This window comes from Oncorhynchus mykiss, chromosome 28 (assembly GCF_013265735.2).
Source record: "Oncorhynchus mykiss isolate Arlee chromosome 28, USDA_OmykA_1.1, whole genome shotgun sequence".
NCBI classification, from domain to species: Eukaryota; Metazoa; Chordata; class Actinopteri; order Salmoniformes; family Salmonidae; genus Oncorhynchus; species Oncorhynchus mykiss.
In genome coordinates this window covers 6,695,687-6,705,367 of record NC_048592.1, presented here as the reverse complement: position 1 = coordinate 6,705,367, position 9,681 = coordinate 6,695,687, and the positions used below count along the sequence as shown (strand labels likewise).

General features: G+C 41.7%; 1 pseudogene; it reads left to right on the top strand.

The window, feature by feature from the left end:
• The first annotated feature begins 388 nt into the window (after positions 1 to 388).
• Positions 389 to 507, top strand: LOC118944892 (annotated as a pseudogene).
• The last annotated feature ends 9,174 nt before the right edge of the window (positions 508 to 9,681 follow it).

Below are 9,681 nucleotides of genomic sequence, written 5' to 3'. Positions count from 1 at the left end.
TTCATAATAAAAAAATTAAAAAATTAAGTACGCCCGATCAGGAAGCTAAGCAGGGTCTTGCCTGGTAAGTACCTGGATGGGAGACTGTCTGGAAAATAACATGTTCTTTGTCCACTAGGGGGTGCTCTTGCATCATTTCATCAGCAACACCTCCTTGTCCTTTTTTTCCCACAAGGCTGAAATATGTGCCCTCCCTTTGAAATAAGCAAGCAAGGTTTGTTTGTTTGTCATCCAACGATCTGTGCTACAAAGTGATGGCAATTTCTATGCAATTTCTTCCACTTTTTGAGTGACACAAAGTTGAAGCTCTCTTCTAAATGGTGAAATAGCAACAGCGGTTATTCAGACGCACTTTGACTTTATATAGTGCACCAAGAGATGGTGTCTTGCTTACTACCATACCAGCCTGAGTACCCCCGATCTCATCAGATATCAGAAGCTAAACAGGGTCGGGCCTGGTTAGTACCTGGATGGGAGTCCGCCTGGGAATAACAGGTGCTGTATGTTTTTTGTCCACTAGGGGTGCTCTTGCATCATTTCATCAGCAACACATCTTTTAGAATTAAAACTCTTTGTCCGTTTTTTCCCACAGGCTGAAATATGTGCCCTCGTTTTGAAATAAGTAAGCAAGGTTTGTTTGTACTTCATCCAACAATCTGTGCTACAAAGTGATGGCTACAGTCTTTGCAATTTATTCCACTTTTTCAGTGACACAAAGTTGCTCTTCTAATTGGTGAAATAGCAACAGCTGTTATTCAGACTCACTTGGACTTTATATAGTGCACCAAGAGATGGTTTCTCGCTTACTACCATACCAGCCTGAGTACGCCCCTTTTTGGAAGTTTCAGGAAGTGAGTGAGCAGCAGGTGTTTGATTGTTTGAGAGAGAAAATAGTTTTTGTTTTTGGTGGTTTAATATACTTTAAGTTTGTGTGGGGAGTATAGTTTTTTTTCTTTGTAAATATTTGTGTTTTTATCCCCCAACGGCGTGAGCTGTTTGGGGGATTCTACGTAAAATAACCGGACGGATTCAATGGCTTCGACATCGAGAATAACAACAACAACGAGAATGGACAACAGAGAAAAAAGAGCGTCGAATTAAGAGTTGAGTAGAAGAAAATATGAGAAAGAACTGACGGTGAACGTGGAAGTTATTGGAGAAGAAAAAATAACAACGATGGAATTGCTGAGAGGAATAAAATAAGTATGTGGAACGATTTTGGGATGTAGAACGAAAGACAGAAATAAGTACGAAATAACCATGTCGCATGCGAAGGGAAAAGAAAGACTAATAGACGGGCTAAAAATAAAGAGCTGTCAAGTCATGGTGAAAGAACTGGGGAACGATAAACTTGTGGTGTCATTTTTGAATTTGCCGGCATATATTACGGATGATGAAATATGAGAAATTAGAAGGATGGAAAGTGAACGCGACAACACCAATCAAGAGGAGGATGTGGCCAGCAACGGACATTGTGGACGGGACGAGATTTTGTAAGGTAAGGTGTTCGAACATCGGTGATATGTGTAGAAGGTGTGACAGACCTAAGGACAGATGTAAATGTAAGAAGGGAAATGTCTTATTTCTGCAAACAATGGACCTCATTACTGAAGAAGATGAGGGGAGTGTGGCTATGGAGAGAGAGGAAGAGAGTGATATGGAAAGTGTGTCGCAGGTGATTCCAGAGACAGCTATCGATATGCTTGGAGAGTATGTAATGAGAGAGAATAAAGTAGACGGCACGGGTCAAAGTTATTGATTTATGACCCTGTGTCCATGATGACGTGTACATGTCCAAATATGGGCCTCCGGCCAGGCCATCCTGTTCCTGTGGTCACGTGTTAGAGGGTGTGTTATTTTATATCTATATTGCATCCTTTGAAGTAGTCATGCTGATTGATGTCTGGGGACCTGGTTGAACTGGGGGGAGGTTCAGTGTTTGAACTTTTGAACGTGTATGTCCCCCACCCCCAGTTTTATTGCCCTTATGGTTGTTATCTGATGAAGCAGGAATGTCCGGGGTATTGGCTGTGGCATACGCATTATAAATGTCCAGAACAAGGCCTGCGATTTTTAAAATAAAGCCCAGAATATTAAACATAAAAATATGTCTCCTAGGCCAATTCTCGGGGTGCTCTGCAGCTCATGCCATGAACCCAATGACAAAAGCCTGGAGGATGTTTTGCGTGAGGCTCCAGAATGTTTTAAAGGAGTTTTGGGTACGAGTGAGGGACATATGTCTTACATATTCCAACCTGAGGAATCTACGGTTAAGATATTCACAGACAGCGGCCCCAAACCCCTTTATCGGGCAGAACCCGAGAGTTTTTCTCCAGCGCTAAGGATGAGAGAATGGCTTAAAATAAGACTCGCGCTGTGTCAAATTGAACAGGCCCTGAGTGCTTCAAGTCTACCCGGATATGCGTTGGAAGAACTGGTCTGCGGACGAAATGATCTGATGGCCCTAAGAGTTGCTTCAATGGCGTATACCCCGGACTCCAGAGTGACAATTTTAGCATGTGAACAATGCAACGAAAACTGTCAGTTCATATGTATTTTCCAAAGCTTGCAAGGATGTAAACTTTTTTTAAATAATGTTCAGTTTTAAATGGCACGATTACCATATTTTCCGAACACTGATGAATAAGCTGGACAGTCTTTTCGAAAATCGTGAACAATTACGGCGATGGCCGAGGTTATCGTTGAGACGTTTTATTAAAGTTTGTAATAATGTACAACTGCAGGCCTCCAAGGTTTTTACATAAAACACATAAAACACATGTTTAAATATTAGTCAAATTTGTTAATTAATTCTAACATGTCTTAAAGGTTGTACGAAATATTTTGGAATTCAATAAAAGGAATTTAAAAACTGTATCTCACCCTTTAACTATGGGAAAATGTATTTTACATCATCACCCAGCTCTGTCGAAGGAAAAAGACCCGGAAAATCAGGGGGCCTGCGTGAGTGTGCGTGTGTGACGGAGCAGCAGGAGTATGTGTGCGTGTTCAACAGGGGACCCAAGCATTCTATCTGTAGAGAATCGTTTGAAACCAATGTTTGCACTATCATGCATACTGCATGTCCAGATATCTGCCTACCGCCCGGGGTTAAACATTGATATCGCTAATCAGCGCCCGGTGCCCCCCAACACGGATGTAGACAGAATGTCTCTTTGAATTCACCGCTTTTGTACTCTAAACCAAATATACAGGCGGGTTGCATACATGATATCTCCCAAAAAAAAGAACACACGTCCCTTTAAACTCATTCTGTACTTTCGCAAGTTAGGGACAGAACGTGGAGCATATATTTTAACACTTTTAGCACAGCTTTAGCGCAAACTCACAGGCCCGAATATTTAGCTGCCAGGACAGATTAAAAAATATATTCTGAATAAGTGAATCTCTCCTAATGGATATTTCTGGAGGTGAGTAAGTGAAAAATATATATTTTTAAGTTTTGAGTTTTGTTTGAATATTATTGTGATATTAAACCCGAGTTATTTGTGTATTTCAGGTTAAATGCCCATATAAGTTAAAGTGTATATATATCGTATAAATGTTAATATTATCTAACGTTTGTTAGGCTCCCCAACATTTACGCAGCTTTTAAGAGGTCTAACGGATCTGGAACACCATGAGGTGGATTCTCAGTCTCAAAACCCCGGCAGCCAATCGCCATCCGCATATTTTCGCGGTAAGTCCATATAATTAATCACATACCCAATAATATTTATATATAAAAAAAATAAAAAAAATACTGTGTACTATTTTAAAAGCTATTTTTTGTATTTACAGCCGACATACAGCCAAGAATGATAAAGGATTCGTTATGGACAACTGACACATCTGGTGACTTGGATGCAATTCTCCCGTTCTGTACGAACGTTTTTTCAAACACTCCCCACTCGCTACACATTCCATGCCCCAACAAGCAACGCAAAACTGTGGCCCAAGTGCATTGCTCAGAATCCACCCCTCCAGAAAAGTACTACGGTATGAGACCATTATACATTTTGTTATTAGTTATACGTCTTTTATTAGTTATACCTCTTTTGATAGAATATGTTAAAACAAGGACAAATAATGTTTTTCAGACTGCCAGGAGACCGGCCCTGAGGAATCGGGAACACTAGATGAAAAAAGTCACACCCCCCCGGTTTCTGTGATTCGTCAGAACAGCCAGCGCCAGAAAAGCCGAGGTATTTTAATTATGTACTGTTAATATATAGTATTATGCCTGAAATGTATTTGACATTTTATGTATCTAACATATTTTTATATTTAATAACCTATTTTTTATGTATTATTTTCTTTCAGACTCCTCCCCGGCGAAAAATGGCACAGAAGGCCACATACATCTAGAGCTGGGGGAATCCGGCTCACCGAACATTCCCAATGAAACAACTAAAATGACATTTTAGATGTTGACGACCAGTTATTCTGTGATGCGGCCAACCTTCTTGACCCCGACAATTCTATGGCATCAACATCAGGATCTGCAATAGAACAAGCAAGGTTTTTCACATTATTTTCCAGGGCTTTGAAATCGAGGAACGTTTTGCTATACAAACGACTGGGGATTTTAATTGAGAGACAGTACCGAGACGATATGTTATTTTTGCATAGAACAATTCCACGCATGTTAAACACCAAACCGATTAAAAAACGCAAATACAGGCGCTAAAATCATGTATGTAACACGTATAATTCCAGAAATACTCCAAAACGCACATCCTTAATTATTCAAATGGACGAACAACAGGAACAAGTTGAGACAGTTGAAAGCCTCTTAGCACAGATACCCCCAGAACTCCTAGAAATTATTAAACGTATGAACGAGTCAGGGGGGCCCGATGAAAACCTGTTATCACAGATTCCCGAAGCCCTCATAACCCTAATAATAATAATTAATCAGATGAACGAGAGTCAGACATTTTCGGCACCCGCCACCCCAACAACGACATCCCAACCATTAACGCCCATGTCCGTAGAGTCTGATATGCCACATTATGTTTTTGGGGAATTGTCTAATAAATCTGGAGGGAGATGGTATTGATAGACGTGTCCGGGTTGTGTACCGGAATAAATTCAACAATACAGAGATTCGACAGTTTTTCAATTTCCTATGGGCGAGTCAGAATCTTGACTATGCTGTGTTTTACGTAATGATAATTGACACTCTGAACGATCTGTTAGACACGGCAAGAGATTATGGCGAACCACGTGATGTCTTACAGTTGGAAATTTATCGCATTGCTAGAACGCCTTGTTCAGTCAAATTTAGTCGTCATAGCAGATCAGACCCTCGAGCTTGTAGTGCAAATAATATGTCAACCCCAGGGTGGTGGTGGGCAGAGAAGGAAGCTTGATAGCCTAATGCAGTCAGAAATCATAAGCAATAAAAGGGCCTACCTCATAAACGTTCACAATCCAGGTAATAAGCTATGTTTTGCAATAGGCCTAGCGCATTTACTTAACCCTGGATGTACTGATCTGACGGCATTGCAAAAGGCTAGATAGCTCCAAACGGCCGTGGGTCTCGGTATACAGGATGCTGTGGCTTTCTCTGACATAGTCAAATTTGAAAACTTTCTGAATATCAAGATTGTGGTTTTGTACCACAGTAGAGCTAATGCAGCTCTCTTGAAGTTCCAAAACAACCCCCAAACGCATCCTCAGATTCTGTACTTTTATGTGCAAAACAAACATTACTACGCCGTTACCAACATCACGGCATTCATAGGGGCACCATATGTGTGTCCATCCTGCCATACCGGCTACACCCGAAAGGGGGGGAACTCGTGCCATTATAACTGTTCAGTATGTCAGGATGCAGATTGCCCAATGCAACCCTTAAACTTGACACCCTGTGAGGATTGCCACCGCACATGTCGTTCGACCTACTGTTACGAAAAACACAAAATTTAAACATGGCACCCCAAGGCATGTAAATCTGTAAGCAGTTGTGACATTAACAAGAAATGCCCAAAATGTCATTGCAATTACAACCTTAAAATAGATTGCCCTAAACCGCATGTGTGTGGAATCATACATTGTCCAATCTGTAAAAGGCCTTTGAAAAGCAGAGACGCTGAAGTGGTTCAAGAAGTGCCACACAAGTGTTATATTCAGCCCTTGGCTGAACATTCAGAGAAATATGTGTTCTATGATTTTGAGACAAATCAGCAATCGGGGGTTCATTTACCTATTTTTGTATCTACTATGACTTTCAAGGGTGAAAAGTGGTCGGCAGAGGGATTGAATTGTGCACTGCTCTTTCTAAAACACTTTAGAAAACCCCAGTACAGAAACTTCACGTTTATAGCGCACAATGCTAGAGCCTACCTTCTTCTGAACCCCTTGATACAGCAAGGCGTGGCACCTAGTGTCATAGCTCAAGGTAGTAAAATCTTGTGTTTTGTAGACCCAGCCTTCAACCAGAGATACATTGACAGTTTAAGCTTCTTACCCATGAGATTGGCTCAAATGCCATAGGCCTTGGGTTTTGAAAACTCTGTGAAAGGCTGGTTCCCCCACTTCTTCACATCTGAGGAGAATCTACATTATGTCAGATCATATCCCAGCCCAGAAATGTACGGGTGTGATCAAATGTCTCCCAAAGAGCGTGAGAGATTCATGACGTGGTACGAGACAGTAAGACATGGCACCTTTGATTTCCATAAAGAGATGGAATCATACTGTGACAATGATGTGGTTATACTTCGTGAAGGATGCCTCAGATTCAGAGAAGAGGTAATCAAAGATGCAGGCATTGACCCCTGGAGTTGTACAACTATTGCATCGGCATGCATGAAAACCTATCGTACACACTATCTGCCTACATCCTCTATAGCTATCCCCTCGCCTGACAACTACCGACGCCAATTCATGTCATACTCTAGTGGGTCCATTCAATGGTTGGAGTATATGGCCCAGGATAAAACATTTTTATTCAACATGCTTTGAATCGGGGGGGAAGGCGTTTGGCTCTTACCATGTAGATGGCTACACCCAGATTGACGGGGTTGAGACTGTGTATGAGTACAACGGTTGTTTCTTCCATGGATGTAAATCTTGCTTTGTGCCCCAGGCCATGTGTGTCCTAACCCAAAATACTTTTGGGGAAATGTACCAAGAGTTTCAAGACAAATTGGATTCTTTACAGGCTACTTACAGCCTAAAAGTGGAGGTTTTGTGGGAGCACGAATGGACCGCCCTCAAAAAGTCTGATCCTCATGTTCAAGCCTTTCCAGCTATGACACCCCAGAACCCCTGGAACCCCGACAGGCCTTGTATGGCGGCCGTACCAATGCTTTGACCTTGCGGTATGTAGCGCAACCCGACGAGACAATAGGATTTGTAGATTTTACATCCCTTTATCCTCATGTAATGAGTTCCTCATGCTATCCTATGGGGCATCCGGAAATTATTCATTGTGATTTTGACTTACCTCAAAACTATTTTGGTCTGATCAAAGCAACTGTCTACCCTCCTAGGGGTTTGTTTATACCAGTGTTGCCTTAGAGGGGCCCTCAAGGAAAACTTTTCTTTCCCCTTTGTCGCACCTGCAGTGAAAACAAACAACAATGTGATCACTCAGATCAAGAAAGAGCCCTGACAGGGGTGTGGGTCACAATTCTCTAAGGCTTTAGAGATGGGGTATCGTGTGGCCAAAATCTTTGAAGTGTGGAACTTTTCCAAGAAATCAGACACTCTTTTTAAAGAGTACATCAAGACCTTCTTGAGATGCAAGCAAATGGCTTCAGGTTATCCTGCATTGGTCACAGATCAAGAGAGCAAAGACAGGTACATTCAAGACTATCACGACAGAGATGGCATACTTCTTGACCCTGACAGAATAGAGGTCAACAAATCCAAATGAAATGTGTCAATTGTACTTAAATTCGCTTTGGGGCAAATTATCGCAGATATGTAATATGCTAACAACGTCGATTATTAAAGACCCCAAATAATTTTTGGAATTTGTTTTTACGGACCAATACGAAATTTCACATTTTTCATTCTTGAGTCAAGATATTGCCCTGGTGCAATGGCGACGTAACAAGAAGTGGGTTCTACCCCCGGGTAATGTAAATGTGTTTTTTGCAGCATTTACCAGAGGCGGGTTCTTTACCACGACACAGACTCTGTGGTCTATGTAAGCAAACAGGGGGATTGGAGCCCCCCACTCAGCAACTATCTGGGTTGCTTAACGAATGAACTCGAAGAGGGTGACGATATCACAGAATGGTCCTCCTGTGGTCCCAAAAGCTATGCTTTTAGGACTAAAAATAATCACTTGGTGTTGAAAGCCAAAGGCGTGACTCAAAACTATGAAAATGCCCCGTGTGTAAAACTTGGAATCAATCACACGCTTGGTCGAGGGGTTCCTAAATGACAGGAATAGTGACTTGGAGATTTTGAGCTCCTACAAAAAGATTGTTAGGGATAAAAAGGGCTTCCACCTGAGGAATGCCCCACTTACTAAAAGATTCAGGGTAGTCTATGACAGGAGACTGCTTTTGCCTGACAGGACCACATTGTCCCTTTGGCTACTGACTTATGCTACAAGCCGCAGTGTGTCATTAAAGCTTAAGATATGACTGCTGTAGAAGGTTTTGACCCTCGGTTGCAACTACCATTTTCGGCCTTAATCGCAGGGCCGTCTAATAGTGGTAAAACTTGTTTTGTAAAAAGTATTTTAGAGAATTCTGAACGTGTTATCTCAAAAGCCTGATAATGTTGTGTGGTGTTATTCTTGTTATCAACCTCTGTATGAGGAATTATTGAAGACAATAAAAATCAAGTTTGTTGAAGGAATACCTGAATCCCTGTCTGATGAACTTTTACCTCCTCATAAAAACAATCTGCTGGTTTTGGACAATATGCTATTTGCAGGTAGCGAACATCCCGAAATTGCCCGAGCGTTTACCCAATATACTCATCATAGAAACCTGTCTGTGCTTTACTTGGTGCAGAATGTGTTTCACCAAGGTAAAAATAGCCGCACCATCAGTTTGAACGCCAATTACATGGTTTTGTTCAAAAATCCTAGAGACAAACTACAAATTAACACTCTAGCACAGCAGATGTACCCGGGAAGGAAATCCTACTTCATGGAAAGCTACGAGGACACTACCAAAGCGCCATTTTCTTATTTAATCGTGGATTTAAAAGCAAATACTCCAGAACACCTGAGGCTACGAACAGGTCTGTTCCCGTGGGAGTGGCCGGCTGCGTACATTCCTAAAAAGTAACCGCTATGTCTCTGCGTTTAAAAAGAAACCTGCCCCTCTTGAGAAGCCTAGTTGGGGCTACATCTAATGAACGGAAGGCCATCTTGGGTCACTGTTCTTCAGATCTCATATTATCCCTATGTGAGATTTCTTTGAATCTTCTCAAAGGACGCATTCCACTCACCCTGACACAATTGAAAAAATTAAAGAGACAAAAGACCGCGATCAAACTCTTTGCCAATAAAAGGGTCAGTCTTCAAAAGAAACGACATAGCATACAACAGTCTGGCGGTTTTATTCTACCTTTACTAAGTATAGCCGTGCCCTTCATCACCAGCCTTATTGCTGCCAGACGTGGGGGTTGAACACAGAGGGTGATGGCTAATAAAATGTATCTGGTGCCACAACAAGAGTTGGATAGACTTAAAAAACACATGCA